The sequence below is a fragment of the Phoxinus phoxinus genome (assembly GCF_949152265.1).
Source record: "Phoxinus phoxinus genome assembly, chromosome: 7".
Classification (NCBI taxonomy): Eukaryota; Metazoa; Chordata; class Actinopteri; order Cypriniformes; family Leuciscidae; genus Phoxinus; species Phoxinus phoxinus.
In genome coordinates this window covers 26,997,644-27,014,285 of record NC_136882.1, presented here as the reverse complement: position 1 = coordinate 27,014,285, position 16,642 = coordinate 26,997,644, and the positions used below count along the sequence as shown (strand labels likewise).

At 37.5% G+C, this 16,642-nt stretch overlaps 1 protein-coding gene across 5 annotated transcripts in view; it reads left to right on the top strand.

Moving 5' to 3' along the window:
* Positions 1-16,642, top strand: part of fgf14 (fibroblast growth factor 14) — a 150,506-nt gene that overhangs the window by 63,434 nt on the left and 70,430 nt on the right. The window contains exon 1 of one of the 5 annotated variants that reach the window (XM_079618080.1): positions 8,119-8,194. The exons of 3 other annotated variants lie outside the window; for them this stretch is intronic. The gene's annotated coding sequence lies outside the window, so the exon portion shown is untranslated. Of the gene's footprint in view, positions 1-8,118; positions 8,195-10,522; positions 10,559-16,642 lie in introns of those variants that run through there. One more of the 5 variants, XM_079618083.1, reaches the window with a different exon arrangement.

The window sequence follows — 16,642 nt, the reverse complement described above, 5'->3', positions numbered from 1 at the left end:
TGTTGCATACTGATGCCAGCACCACCGGGCTCGGTGCTGCTTTGTATCAAGAGCAGGAGGGCCAGCTAAGGGTCATTGCGTATGCCAGTCGGGGTTTGACTCGTAGTGAAGCTAAGTATCCAGCTCATAAGCTAGAGTTTTTGGCGCTTAAGTGGGCGGTTACTGTTAAGTTTAGTGACTATTTGTATGGGAACGAATTCACAGTAGTGACCGATAGTAATCCTTTAACGTATGTCCTAACTTCAGCAAAACTCGATGCCACAAGCTACCGGTGGTTGTCCAGTCTGTCCACTTTCAATTTCAAAATCCAGTATCGAGCAGGTACCCAGAATCAGGACGCAGACGGATTGTCTCGACGTCCGAATGGTCAGCTCAGGGATGATTTGGAGTCCCAGAAGGAATGGGAACGCATAAAGCAGTTCACTTTAAACCATCTAGGTGAGGCCGAACAGGGACAGCAGGTTATGTTTCCTGAGGTGGTGAGAGCTATATGTGAGCGGAATCAGATTCACCAACCTTCTCCAGTAGCTTTGGTTGAGTCCTTAGTTGTGACTGCAGATGCATTACCCCAGGCATTTATGGATGAGTGTGATCATGGCCTACCTGCCGTTCCTAGGTTGTCTGAGGAGGATTTGATGCGTAGACAAAGGGAGGACCCTGAAATAAGGGAGGTCATTGAATGTCTAGAGTCTAACAAAAAACCACACAGTGTGAAAGGGAAGCCATTAGAAATGGTTTTGTGGTTGAAGGAATGGAATAAGTTTGAAATGAGAAACGGATTGTTGTATCGGAAGCGTCTGGACCAAGGAAAAAACCAAAGACAGCTAGCATTGCCTAAAGATCTCAGGGAGATGGTACTTACCTGTTTGCACGATGATATGGGTCACCTAGGTGTGGAAAGGACCCTTGATCTTCTTCGTTCTCGGTTTTATTGGCCCCGAATGGCCAATGCTGTAGAAAGGAAGATCAGGACTTGTGAGCGTTGTGTCAGAAGAAAGACTCCCGTGCAGAAGGCTGCTCCATTGGTAAACATACAGACCAGCAGGCCATTAGAGTTAGTCTGTATGGACTTCCTGTCAGTAGAACCTGACAGCAGCAACACTAAGGACATTTTGGTCATCACTGATCACTTTACGAAGTATGCTGTCGCTATTCCCACTCGAAATCAGAAAGCTCAGACAGTTGCTAAGTGCCTCTGGGACCAATTTTTAGTACATTATGGGTTTCCAGAGAAGCTACACAGCGACCAAGGGCCAGATTTCGAGTCCCATACCATCCGGGAATTGTGTAAGATCGCTGGCATTCGCAAAGTGAGAACAACGCCATACCACCCTAGGGGAAACCCTGTAGAGAGGTTTAATAGAACTTTGTTGCAGATGCTGGGTACTCTACAGAACAAACAGAAAGCTCACTGGAAAGAGTATGTCAAACCGCTAGTGCATGCGTACAATTGCACCAGAAACGATGTTACGGGCTACTCGCCCTATGAGCTCATGTTTGGAAGGCAGCCTCGGTTGCCGCTGGACATTGCTTTTGGCATCCTGAATGACGAGTCTGGTCAATCCCACTCAAAGTATGTAACCTCTTTAAAAAGTAGGCTAGAAGAAAGCTACAAATTGGCCTTGGAAAACAGCATGAAATTAGCTGAAAGGAATAAAAAGAGGTTTGACAGAAATGTAGTCGCTTCCAGTTTGGAAGTGGGTGATAGGGTTCTAGTTAGGAATGTCCGGTTGAGAGGCAAACAGAAATTGGCAGACAAATGGGAATCAGAAGTGTACATTGTGTTAAAGAAAGCACAAGATGTTCCTGTGTATACCGTTTGTCCTGAAGGGAAAGAGGGTCCTGTCCGTACTCTGCACCGAGACCTGCTCTTACCTTGTGGGTTCTTACCTGGTGTGGAGGCAGACGAGACAATCTTACCCAAAGTGCGTCAAAGATGTCGAGAAAGGCCTCAGTTGGGTACAGAAAATGCTGATGAGGCAGGAAATTCAAACGATGATGAGAATTCTGAGAACGAGTCTCCTAATTGTTTTTTACCAAGAGAATTAGTAGAAGTGGTTACACGTTACATACCACCTGAGAGTTCTTCTTATCATTTGGGGAATTTCCCAATCACAGACACTGTTGAGGTTGAATTAGCGGGAACCAGTCAGACAAATGTTGATTCCCTGAAAGAAAAACAGCTTGAGGTTAGTGAGGTAAACGAACAAGTGTGTGAAGTGAATGAGAACTTGCCTGTGAGTAATGTAGTGGAATCTGAGAATATGGACGTTGATCTTGGAGAATGTAGAGCAGACGACACTGTGTTAGTGTCTGGGGAAGAGGATTGTAGTAACTGTGAGTTAGTGAATGAGTCACTGGAGGATGTAGTGCTGAATCCAGTTGAAGAACTGAGGGTTGTTCAGGATGAGAGTAATGGTCCTAGACCTGAGATAGTCCCTGAAGAAAGTATATCAAGCGAAAGGGTGACCGAGGAAGGAGACCCACACTCTGATGGTTTGAGACGTTCCGCTAGGCAGACTCAACCCCCAAAGAAATTTCACTATCCTCAATTAGGGAATCCTTTAATTTCAGTGGTTCAGTCCTTATTACAAGGACTAAGTACTGCTTTTGCTCAGTCCGAAGAAAATTCTGATTTGTTTTGGAATAAATGTGTCATGGTACCGGGTGACCCTTCGTCAGTATTGACAGCACAGCCATATGCATGCCCGAGGACGTGCATAAGATCAAAGGGGGAGGGTGTAACCCAGGTTATCCACAGAATTAACACGTGATTAAATGAAGTGAGCAGAACATTTATTTTCACTTATACAGTTTCACTTATAGTGGTACACTTATTTTCATGAGTATTAAAATAGTAAATTAAAATAATTTTTGTTTGTAAGACTGACCAATGAGAATTGAGGATGTTAAAAAAAAAAAAAAAACATTTTTTCAGTTTCCGGAATTCGCACGCGGTGAGAGCTCGCGCTCTCTTTGATTGGAAAAGCAGACGAGAGCAGTCGTGATTTGGATCTCTCCAAAGAGATTTGAGTATTTGTTTGATTTTATTTGAAAAAATTGATTAGGATTGAAGTTATATGTGCCCAGAGACGATGTAGCGAAAAGAGAAGTAAATTTGATGTGAAAGAGACTATTAAATTGATTTTATAACGTGTGACGCAGTTGCGGAGAAGCAGCCTTGTTAACGCATAGCGCGTTCACGTATCAAAGAGTTGTTTGAGAACTCAATAACGATCAAAAAAGATCTATGATTAGAATTTATTTTTACGAGAGAGTTGAGCAAAGGAATGAGTTGTAAAAAGAGTTCTTAAGACCTAAAAGGATTATATGTTCAAGTTCATCGGGTCTTGGTGAGTTACACTTTTATTTCATGTAATAAAATGTGAAATGTTGTTGAAATGTTCATATAAGTTAATTATAAATTAGAAATATGTTTGTTATTTTATGAGTAATGTATTTTTCTTTACGATCACATATGGTGAACGAATGATCGCACGTTGTATGTGAAACGCAATCGCCATTTTGATGCCGTGCTAGACAATGATAAATGATGTGATGTGTATGTTATGGAGAAAACTAACAAGGATTTCTTTTCTGACCTTTTATTCAAGGTCAGGTTTTTTTGTTTTGTTTTGTTTTCTCTGTTTTTCTTCTTTCTGCCTTTTGCTGATTTTATTTCATCATCATCATCTTGTCGAGTGCATGCTGTGAATTGAGTTGAATGCTGCATTGAAATCGCTGCTTTCCGGATTGGAGTTCCTGGATTCCTGGTATTCGTTCCAACTCTCGTGTTCGCGGAGGGAGTCGGGACTGGCGAGCCGCACGGACCTAACAGCGAGTCGTGATTGCATGGAACTGACATTAGTGTTGCCGATGGATGATGGATAATGGATGGTAGGAAATTGAACTAACAGCGTTTACATTTTTCACCGTTCAATTGGAAGGATTCAGCCACAAAGGAGAGACTGAGTAACGAACAATACTGTTGTCGTATAACGATTCACATTCACAAGGTTGTGAATTTAATTTGAGAGACTCATTTTTTTTTGGAAACTGCTGGGTTTAATTCCAGTGAAGGGAATTAAGTGTGAATTTGTTGGGTTTATTTTATTTTTTGTTTGTTTGTTTATTAACGATGTTGCTTGTTCAAATGTGATTGCTTTCATTTTATTTTTCCTTTAATATTGATTGAAAACTAAGAAGAAAAAAAACTTATCCTACATACATTTTAAAAAGGGATCAACTAAGGAGTTTAACTTAAATTGATTATATCCTAAATTAAGATTTTCAGAAGGTGAATTCACTGTAGTGATTAATTATTATTTTTTATATTTTTATTTTTCCAAAGAAACGAGAGGTTAATGTATTAATTTACATAAACATTGTGACAAGTGATTATACTTGCCTTTTGAGTCTTTGAAACTCATTAAGAACAGACAAAAAGGTGTCTAAAGAAATTATTTTATTTGTTTGAGAAGCACACTTTGAATTTTATTTGTTTTTTCTCTTTCCTGTATTTTCTTTTCTTCTTTCTCTTATACATTCAAGTTTCAAATTCTAAACAAACCAATATATATTTCAATTATACCTTATACTTTGTGTGAGTGACTCATTATTGTTGTGACATCCTTATTCTCTGCAGGCGAATTTAGTTCTTCTGATTTTACTGGTCCATACTCAGACTTTGTGTCTGTACGAAATTGAGTGAAGGGTTACACTTTGTTTTGTGGTTCATCTGTTATGAAAAAGGAGTTCATCTCCTAAATATTGTTAATCCAATCCAAGCCCCATTTGCCGGACATAATCCAGAGCCATTAGATGATACAAGAGTGTATTATTATGACCTGGACTGACTGTTCCACACACACCTGTCCATCTCAGCTCTATTCAAGCCAATATGTTTTGTTTGATGATGTTATGTATTTAGGTAGATGTTAGGAATGTAACTCTAAAAATAACATACTATATTATTCTTAATTGTACTTTTACTTTTATGTCATTTGTTACTTTAAATTACTTTTACATCATTAAAAATATATATATATAAAGTAATATTCTAAAAAAGGAAATCCACTTGTTCTTACTGTCAGCTGTCTGAGGCATGGTTTATTTTATTTTTTGGGTAACTGAAATAACACAGCATTTTTACAGACACAGTGTGTAGATGTTGCCTTGCTTGCAGAAAAGATATCTTTGTTCACCGCTCGTTTGCTGTGTAGACATGGTGATGTGTAGTAGTTCATAGACCTACGTGACTTTGTTGTGAGGGATTGGAAAATGTTAAATTGTATTTGGTGCAAAATGAGATAAATAGAAGGTTGTGGCTCAGACTGTGTCTATACTGGACGTTTACACCGAGTCACAACAAAACTAGAAGGGTCTCATTATAACCAACTGAGGTATCTGCTGTTGATGTGATTTACTCTAGCCACTTTATTTTACCCTTCTGTTTGAAATAGAGGGATTTTTTAATCTACTTTTTTTTTTTAGTTGATTGCTAGGAAATGTATGTGGAATATATTTAAATAACCTGAAATGAAAAATATTTGTTTGACCCTGAGGGGAAATTTGTCTCAGAGCCATAGTGCTGTGCACAGACTTAAAACACTGTTTCTATTTTCAAATCATTATATAAACTCAGCTCATGATGTTTCTGGTCTCTTGGCTACTTATTTAAATCATCTTGGTTTTAAACCAAATCCCTCCACCTTATTTGTAAATGCAGAAGTAAGCTATTTCCTGTGAATGTGTGAGACTTCTGAATCATAGCTATTAAGAAAGTGCAATAAACTATTTGCACGACAAACCACTGCAGTGTGTTTATGATTACAATTATAAATTAAAATGTCTGTGCCCCCTTTTATGTAAAAAATTAGGTGGATACGCAATATTAGCAATTCTTACATTATGTGTTACTCACTGATGAATTTGAAAATATGTAGTTTTGCACATTCACAGTATGTTGGTTGCTTCGTCTGCACAGTGTTACTTGGTATAGATACAAAAATAATGTTTTAAGATTATTGTAAATATTTTATATTAATATTGAAATACAAAAATTTTTTTTTTAAAAATATATTATCATTACAAATATAGATTTTAATAAACAATAGGTACTTAATCTGATTGTGTAACATGCATTACACTCTAAAAATACTGTGTTGTTTCAACCCATGTTTGGGTCAAATATGGAAAAACCCAACCGTTGGGTAAAACCAATGGTTAGGTGGATCCATATTTGATCTAAACATGGCTTGAAACAACCCAGCATTTTTTTTAAGGTAAGTATTGATTTTCTATCCCCAACAATGATACTTGTTCATTCATGAGCACTGACATGCTGGCCAAGCTATATGAAAACCACAGCTCTGGAGTAATGTTAAGATCTGTGCGGAATCCAATTACAAATGTCATTATTGTAGCACCTCAGCTTCCATCTCTTCTCTCAATAATAGCCATCTCTAACAGCCACAAATGCACGTGTCAGCAAAGATCTCAACATGCACTGCCCCAAGACATGTTCAGTATGGATTTACGGTCAGCAGAAAGAGCACAACGTGAAATTCTAATCCCTCCTGTTTGTTTTTTTATGACCATTGTTATACCTTTGTTTATAAGAGTAATGGAGTTGTTCAGCGGGACATTTTCTGCCAGTCTGTGTGTACCTAAGATAAGGTGAAAAAACAATGTAATTTCTGGTGGAAAAATGTGTTTGTCGCACATGTTTTACAGTAGCATAAGTTACATGTCGGTTAATTGCAGTCTGATGCTGTTTTCATTTTCAGCTCGCTAATGATAAGTGACTGCAAGGGAATTACAAACCCCTTATTACTGAATTCATGACTTATTCATGACTCTCCAACATGACAATTCCAAGTGATGCATGCTTAGTTTAGTCAGTATACGCAGGGGACAGCATTATTTTCAATTGCTTGTGCAGATGTGTGTTTGGTTTAAGAGTGAGGTGCATACATTTTTAGCTTTTGGAGGTTTAGATAATTCTGTGTTTTTGGAGTAGCACTTAACCTTGCCCCTGTGTTTGGAGTCTCCAAAACATTTTATGGCACTGCCATCGCAATTAATTAGAACATGAAATGACGAATGTGGGCTAATATGAAATATGAAATATGAAATTATTCAGCATTTGGGTTGGGAATCAAAAACCTTTTCCATTAAGAAAAATATTCACGTTCATCTGTTCAGGGTCTGCATTGTCTAGCTAGCCGATGCAAAATGAACACTGTCTTAAAATAGTCTGACATTGTTTCCTGCACCAATATCCAGATCTACAGCAGCACAGCAAAAGATATGATGAGTTGTGATATTGAGACAAGCAGAGTGATTGTGAGGGACTTTACTTTTATACAACAGGTCAATAAACAATAGGTTTATAATGATTACAACATTTTATGCGAAGTGTTTATACAAGTGGGCATGAAGACCTCATGTGTGTAGATCATTTGATTATTGTTGTAAAAATGCTAAAGTTTTTACTGAGCTTTATTATCACATTTTGATTTTCAATTCTTTGCGCTTTAACTCTTTGAACTTCTAAATGTCTATTCAATAGTCCCAATATGTAACATGATACAATTTAATTATGGTGCTTCTAATTAGGTGATGCAGCAGCTGCAAAAGTTTTGTGCAACACTTTATTTTTTTACTCCAAAATGATAATTATTAATTAAACTTACACTAGAAAGTTTTCCTCAACATCTCATGATTTCGGGGTACGTGAGTTCCTGAACATGATGAATGATGGGATAGGCTAAGCCTTAAAGGGGTGGTAAAATGCCATTTTCACAAGATGTAAAATAAATCTCTGATGTCCCCAGAGTGTGTGTGTGTGTGTGTGTGTGTGTGTGTGTGTGTGTGTGTGTGTGTGTGTGTGTGTGTGTGTGTGTGAAGTTTTAGCACAAAATACCCCACAGATTTTTTTTATATAGCATGTTAAAGTTGTCACTTTTTGAGGATTTTGCAAAAACGCACCGTTTTGTGCCTGGCCCTTTAAATGCAAATGAGCTGTACAGAGGGCAGGGTTCACGTGTGTTAGCAGCTGCGAATTACCTCACGCAGACACACTAAAATGACAGAAACTGTTCTACCTTTAATGTTAAAACGGAGTCAGACAAAGATGGAGAGACTCAAGAAGAAGTGACAACATGTAGAAGCAACAGGACGTCTCTGAAAGGTTAGTTGATGAATTAATGTTGCTGATGTGGAGTTAACTATCTTCAATTAGGATATTCTGTCATGGTAATCTATAAATCGCTCGTATAGGAACTGTTGTTGTGAGATTTCGATTGCATGTGAAAAGATGGATGCTAAAGTTTGCGCTGACTCAAAAATGTACTCTTATACAACAACTTTTCCTCTTCTCAACATGGACTGCGTGTTCCCGGGGTGGGGTTTATGTACTGTAGCTACATTTTAGAGTTGCTGATGTCACTAAACCCGGAGGAATGTCGTGTAGTCCCTACCAGCCGTTTGTTGTAGTCCTTTTCTTTAAAAGCAAATATCTTCCTTAGCTTTGAACTTTGAGCGTTGTAACTTTGCAGATGTTGTTTATGCTCAAACAGCAACATTACACACTAACTAAAGTTAGAAAAGTGAAATCATACTTTACCACCCCTTTAAAAACTGCTCCGAACTCCGAAGTGGTGGATGTGCCTTAAAGGGTTAGTTCATCCAAAAATGAAAATTATCCCATAATTTCCTCACCCTCAAGTTAGGTGTATATGACTTTCTTCTTTCAGCCAAACACAATCACAAGTTATATTAAAAACATCCTGGCTCTTCCGAAATTTAATGGGAATGAATGGTACCCTAGATTTGGAAGCCAAAAAAAGCGCATCCATCCATCATAAAAGTAATTCATACAGATCCAGGGGATTAATAAAGGCCTTCTGGAGTGAAGTGATGCATTTTTGTTAGAAAAATATCTATATTCATTACTTTATAAATGATAAACATAATAGCTGTATGGAAGTCGACTTCTGGTGGAAGAGTGACCTCTTATAAATCAAGCTTTATAAGGACGGCTTGAGGGTGAGTAAAATATGGGATGATTTTCTTTTTTGGGTGAACTAACAATTTAAGGGCACAGAGACATTTCTGAATGAATCAAAAAAATTTAACGAATCAGTTGAAAGCGATTCAGTGATTCTTTCATATAAACAGTGGCTTAATATGGCAAAATAGTAAGAGTGTTATGGAAGTATGCTATTCTGAATTCATCCAGACTTGTTTCTTTTCTGAATAAATAGGTTTTAAACTAATCTGTGATTGATTCATTGACTTGTTCACATCAAGAGCAGTAACTATAAAAATAACTGTAACGATAACTACCATATATTAGCATCCACACACCGACGCACAATATCGTTCTGTTTATTATAAGCGCGCTGGAGTTTTGTTGTCTGCTGCTAAATGCTCAAGCTCTTTAAAGCAGGGTGGATTCTGATTGGCTGTTTTTACCATTAATCAACTGGAAAAAATCGTTGTGAAGAGATTCCAACAATATCGTTTCTCTGTGCCATTATCGTTGTAGTGTGGACTCTATTCTGCTATTCTTTAACTTTTAGAATTTAAATAGTTTTTAAAACTATTATTTTTATCGTTTTTCGTCCTTAGTCTGAATGGACCTCTACACTCAGTAACATATTTTGATGAATGAATAGTTCAAACACTCGCTACAAACACAATTTGTTTGTACATTTATTTGAACCTACTGGTTTAGTGATGCAACTTGCAGAAAGATGGTTACTCTTGGACTAGTGATTGCATCATGCAGGTTTTGGTACATATCATGGTATTAAATTACTTGATGATAATTAGATGTACATTATTTACAATTAGATACAGCGATAAAGATCAGTCTAAGTATAGTGTATGTCTATGATCATGCACTGCTTAAGAAAACATGCTTGCTGACAAAAATTTTGGAGATGAATGCTACATCTAAAGTGGTTTTAGCTGGACTATTTTTAATATCTTTTGGTCTTTACTCAACTTTATGTTCATATCGGTATTGCTGCGAGTAGCTCCCTTAAAATGTCACATGCAGAACTTTATGGGAGTACATCATATCCCAGTGGAGGATATTCTGCTGTTCTTGCGGTGCCACACAGTGACTCATGTACAATGAGTCAATGATGGGATAAGTAGACTCTTTTATGTTATTTCGGGCCATTGGGAGAGAACATACCTCACCTGTACCTACATTAACCGCAGAACCACAGCTCCACAGGACTCTGTTTTAACAGCATCCCTCTCACGTTCCCTTTCTCATCAACACTTATTTAAATAATTTCACCCTGTTTTGCACATTCTGAAAATACACCAAAAGTGCTACATTTCCATTTTCCCCTCTTGCATGTTCATAATCTGAATAATTTGCAACATAATGACTAAAAAAGAAAAATGGTGCAGGTGTTATTTCTCTTTTGTTCCCTTAACAGTGCATGCGTGTGTTATGTTCCCAAAAGGTGTGATGAAATCCTCACGGGATATGCACACCACACATAATGCCCTCGTCACAACACATGTACAGGAAGTAAGTACAGGAGAGTATCTCTGAATTACATATATGAACACAGAACACATTTAGTCGCACCATCAGACACACATTAGACACAGATGAACAGATTGCGTTATGAACAAATATTGAAGTGCATGGTTTATTTTTAATGCTTGTTGAAAGTGCTGAGCTGAGGAAAGAGGTGGTGCACGTGTCTTCTCACCTCTGAGCTTTAGTTAAAGATCTGTTTCCACGGTGAGGGCGACACCGAATCTCCTGTGTGGAGCTTTGAGGAATGAAGATGTTTAGTGTGGGAGAGTTGTAGATGTTTTTGTTTGCACTGAATTCCCTGTTGTTAACCCCAGGCGTAATGAGCATTTTACAGAAGTGTAAATTGTAACTCCTTTCTCACAGTTTAAGGACAGATACCACTATTTCATTTAAGACAGAAAAAAGTAAGAAGCCCCATATTATGACACTTGAGATGATGAGCAGTTATCACTCACTAAAATGCTGTGCTGATGACTGATGTCACGGACAAATCATTTCTAAAATGTTTTTCTCTTGAAGTTTCATTGAGCGTTGGCTTTGGTGTTTATGAGGTAGTTTGGCTTTATTGCAGCATAGATCTCTGTGAATTACATATGCAGTCATTCTGTCATTCAGCTGAATTTATTTGCAGCAGTTGTGTGTAATTTCTGACCACTAGATGCACAAACAGAATTACAAAAGAATGAATTCCAAACATTTTCAACAGGCTCCAAAGGAAAGTCCCGCCCCAAACTCATGCCATTGGTCGAGCAAAAGATGCTGTGTCATGCCTCTCAAACAAACTGTCAGTGCAACACGGACACAGTGTTTACAGTATTTGGGAAATTAACCTATATATGGCTTATGGTATTGTGTCTGTACTTTAAACTAGAATAGAAGTCTTACAAAAAATCAAACTGCAGCTTTGAGTGGTCTATCTCATTTAAATAATGAATATTAATGAGTGCGTATGAATGGACAAATTGGATTCTAATTATTTCCTTTGATTTGTTTGTTGTTGCAGCCATTTTATGGTGCACAGATCTTTAATGACTTAACATTTATAAAGTAGGCTATGCATTTGTATAATTTAGATTTAATTGTATTTATAAGTGTGTTGTGGTGCAGGTTCTCCCCTTTCCCCATTTCACTTTAGAGTTGAATTTTTACTTAGGTATCAAGCAGAATGCAGAATTACAATTCAAAATAAAAATTCAACTGTAACATGGGTTTTGTATGAGATGAATTGTGTATAGCCAGAAAATGTGCCTGCAATAACAATGATCATCTCTCAATGAGAATGGACAAGTGAAGTTAGATTATGCAGTGCTGCTGAGCCAGACACATAGATGTGACTCAAAAAATGCCTATAGCTACTCATTGCATCTTAAATGCGACATCCCAACATGCAGTAGGGGCATAAAAAGCACATGTGCATCTCATAAAAAGCACATGTGCATCTGTGCACGTGCATGCTCCTGTGCATCGTAGCGCTGTGACACAAGTAAGTGTTCCAGGATATTTTGTTGCTCTTAGAACAACATTCTCATCAAACAGAATCCTAACCCTGTCACTAACCTGTACCCTAACTTTTAAAGGGCTAGTTCACCCAAAAATGACATTTCTGTCATTAATTACTCACCCTCACATCGTTCCAAACCCTTAAGACAACATTCGTTCATCTTCAGAACACAAATCAAGATATTTTTGATATCTTGATATTATCAAGGCCCAGAAAGGTAGTAAAGACATTGTTAAAATAGTCCATGTAACTAAATTGGTTCAACCTCTGGTTCAACCCCACTCGGATTGCATCAAAAATATCTTCATTTGTGTTCCGAAGATGAACAAAGGTCTTATGGGTTTGGAACGACTTGACCCCCTCAAGTAGTTAATGTCAGAAATTTCATTTTTGGGTGAACTAACCCTTAAAGTAGTGTTAAATCAGAGGGGAAAGGCTTGATAAGAATGGCCAGACCCTGCCCTGGTTAAACAGAAATATGGTTCCAGGACCAAGAATAAAAAAAATGTGCCCTACTTGGCAAAATCATAAGCTGTGTTTCGATTCACATGGTCCCTGCGCAGTGTTGACTACTCCCTACACACTCAGCAGGGGATATCTGTACAAGCGCATCTCAAATTTTGTTCATTTGGAATCGACTGCAGGGAAACATCATCAAACAGACAACACTTGAGCTACTCAGACTGGTTTTGAGTAGGATGTCATCATATGCTTGTGTAGAAAGAAATGTAAATGTTATGAAAATAAATATTGATATATAAAAAGAATTTTATACACTATGTATATATATACACTATGTTTTATACAAAATGTTTTTGAAAGAAATTCCTTATGCCCACCAAGGAATTTATTTGATAAAAAATGCAGTAATATTGTGAAATATTATAACAACAGTTGTCTTTATATTTTTTTTAATGTAATTTATTAATTTGATGAATTTTCAAGCATTATTACTCCAGTCTTCAGTGTCACGTGATCTTTCAGAAATCATTCTAATATTCTGATTTGGTGCTCAAGAGACATTTCTTAGAAAAATTGTTTCTGCTTTTATTGGTGCTGCTGCGGCAGAGCAAGTGCGGGACTTGCTATCGCCAATACATACATGACACGCTGCTGTGAGCAAGTAAGACGTGCTGCTGCTGTACAACTTAGCGTGCATGAATTACCCGTAGCAGATCTATACACGTGGAGCTGGGGAAGGTGGAGGGTTTCTGAAAACACGCTGCTCTGCTAAGGCAAATGCTACCCAAGTATTTGAAGGTTGAGCAGCGAGCTCATTGGCTACTGATACGGCAGGAACCAATCAGCTGCCCCCTATAGATAACGATGTGATTATGAGTAAAAAGTGAGTACAGGTGAGTAAAAGGACCTATTAGCCTGCACCATAGAGAGTTTCATGCCAGAACTTTGTATTTATTGAATTAAATTGATCAAAAGTGACAGTAAAGACATTTGTAGGCTTCATTTTACAAAAGATTTATGTTTCAAATAAATGCTTTTCATTAAGCTTTCAATTCAGAGAAGAATACTGAAAAAAGGTATTACGGTTTTCAAAAAAAAATTACGCAGCAAAAACTGTTTTCAAAGCATTATTAATAAATGAGCACCAATAATAATAATTGAGATTTCTGAAGGATCATATGACACTGATGACTGGAGTAATGGCTGCTAGAAATTCAGCTTTGCCATCTCAGGAATAAATTACACTTTAAAATATGTTAAAATAGTCATTTTAAATAGTAATAATATTTCACAATATTGCTGTTTTTACTATTTGGATAAATGCAACCTCGGTGAGCGTTAAAAACGTATTTCAAAAACATAACTTTTTTTTTTTATTATTCCAAATTTCTGACAGGTAGTGTATATGCAATTATTATGCAAGTACACTTCACAGAGCTATGTACTCAAATACAGTATGTCCTCTAAAAAAGCACAGATTGATTTGAGGACTCTCTCCATCATTTAAACTAAAGGCCTTGCAATCCTCAATAAACTTTGGCCAAGAGTCTATGTTCCACGCAACTAGCGGAAGATCCACTTAAGGTTGATCACTGGCTTCCTTCTTATGTCATGTCTTTCCGCTGACTTCCTTCTCAAGGAAGTCCTCTTCATCTCCATCTACCCTTCTTTCTCAAGTGCCCGGTTTTCAGAAGAGTTCACTATAATTACTGTGGTACTGTATCAAAAGCTGTGTAATTAGGTTTAGTGTTTTATTATCAGCCACCGCATAACCCGCCACTCTACAGCAGAGCTCAACGTCCGGTTATGATTTACATTCGCTGTGTGTTTGGAAAAGTAATCCTGACAAATGTGGAGATCTTAATCACTCTATACCCTGCCCATTCATTTTCAAGCCTAGCAATCATGTGAATGAGCTGCATTACTAAGCATCATACCGCTTTAAGTGGGCATAAAAACCGAAGGGTAATTTGCTCTCAAACATACCTGCAGAAGTGCACTTCGAAGTGCAGGAAACAATGTGACTGCTGCTCTGGAAATGAGGGGATGTTCATCGCTTAATGGAAGCTCTGTATGATCTTTATGCCACCTTTTACGCACCGTACTTCTCTCGAATAGCGTATTACACCCTAATACGCAACAGTGACTCTGTGTGGAGTGTGTACTATTTTCCGAATGAGTGAATCACTCAGCAGACTCTCATGGATCAGATTATTCCAGTACTTTTTGTAGGATCATTTTGTAGGCCATAGTGCATGCAAATAGGTTTTTTATGGAGCTTGTTCTGGATTGGTGTCTTGTACTGGCAGGCGGCAGCTGATCTCGCATTTCGGCAAATAGCAAAAGCACTAGTACCTAGGGGTGTGCATTGGCACTGCCCTCACAATTCGATTCGATTACGATTCACCAGGTAACGATTCGATTCAATTCGATTCTACGATGCATTGCGATGCATCAAAATTCTACTCCACACAACAAGGCAAATTTTTCATCAGTCATGAGGCAATAAGCAGTCATATATTGAACAACAGATTTTATTGGCTGCTATGTGTGTATTATCACTGCTGTATCTTTGACATAAATGTCATTAAACAAAATAAAATTGAATGGTACAGGGTATTGTATGGCATTTTCAAAACTGAAAAAGAAAACATAAATCACTGCTTTCTAGGGCTGTAATCTCCCAATCGATTAGTCGATTGTTGGTCGATACGTTCTGGCTTGACCAAAATTCTGATTGGTCGATTTTTTGCCGCGTTCATTTAATCAGTTTTGCCGCGTTCATTTCATCAGTTTTGCCGCGTTCATTTCATTCGTTTTGCCGCGTTCATTTCATTCGTTTTGCGCGTTCATTTCATCAGGTGGAAAGCACTAATTGCTAATGGGGGTGTTTTCAGAGCACCCCTGTTTCACAGGTAACAGTCTGTCTTCAGAACACCCCCCTTGTTTTCACTTATTTTGGATTATCCCAACCCACTGGAGAAGAGAGACAGATTGAAGAAAGTAGGCTACTAAGGTTTGCTGAATATTATTTATTTAATTGAGAGACCGTTTAATTCATAGTCAGTCCTCTTCTATCATGTCAACAAAGACATCGGCAGCATTTTTTTTTAGAAGACGGGAACATATTATTGGAGCCCAATGCGCGCACTCGCGCAGTGCCACTGTTTGTATTAGTTTTGAGCCTATGCTTTATTTTTCAGTTATGCACTTTATTTCGTTTTTGCTCTTGATCTGGTTTGTTTAATAAATATCATTTTTTTATTAAAATGGACGTGCCTTTTGTGTTTAAGAGTAAAGCTTTAAGTTAATAATAGTCTATTCGTGTCTCAGCCGCGAAGCTGCGCTCCTGTGTTCAGCCTCGTCTTGTTAAGTTTCCCATTAACTTCGTAGAATCGAAATGTGCCCAGATGTCCGCTTTTCCAAGCTTTGGGTGCGTTTTTTAATTACCCGTCTATCGCGGTCATCTCCCTCCGCCTCAGCCGTCTTGATTGTTGTTGTTGTTATGCCCACGGAAGTAATAAACTTCACAACTTTATTGTCCAACTCAAGGCCAGAAAATAAACAGTGACATAATCGATTATGGCACTTTGCCGCATCGATGCTGAATCGTGCATATCCCGCATTGCGATGCATCGCTGAATCGATTATTGTTGACACCACTACTAGTACCATTATGTTTAATTAAACAGTCTTGCCATTTATCGGTTATCAGACATTTGCATTTAATGTTGTTTAGATGGGGTTAGGGTCGGGATGAGCCTATATTATTTATGATATGCTAATTTAAGAATCATCTTTATGTCACAGCCAATAGCTGATAAATTCCCAGTGAATTCCTTGTTTGTAAAATGTATTTAATAAATTAAAAATAAAATACTGAATGCTTAGTATGAGAAATAGATGTTCATTTTGAGGAACATTTTATGGTAAAATTCCCTTTCTCTGTACAGTGAAAAACTATAATATATCTAATAGGACATTTAATGTAATTTTGGAAGTAAAAATGAACAAGTCATCTTGTAATTTGTCATCAATTAACTCAATGCCATTTGATAGTTTTTTTCATTGAAATATACTTTTTTTTGGTAACACTTTACAATAAG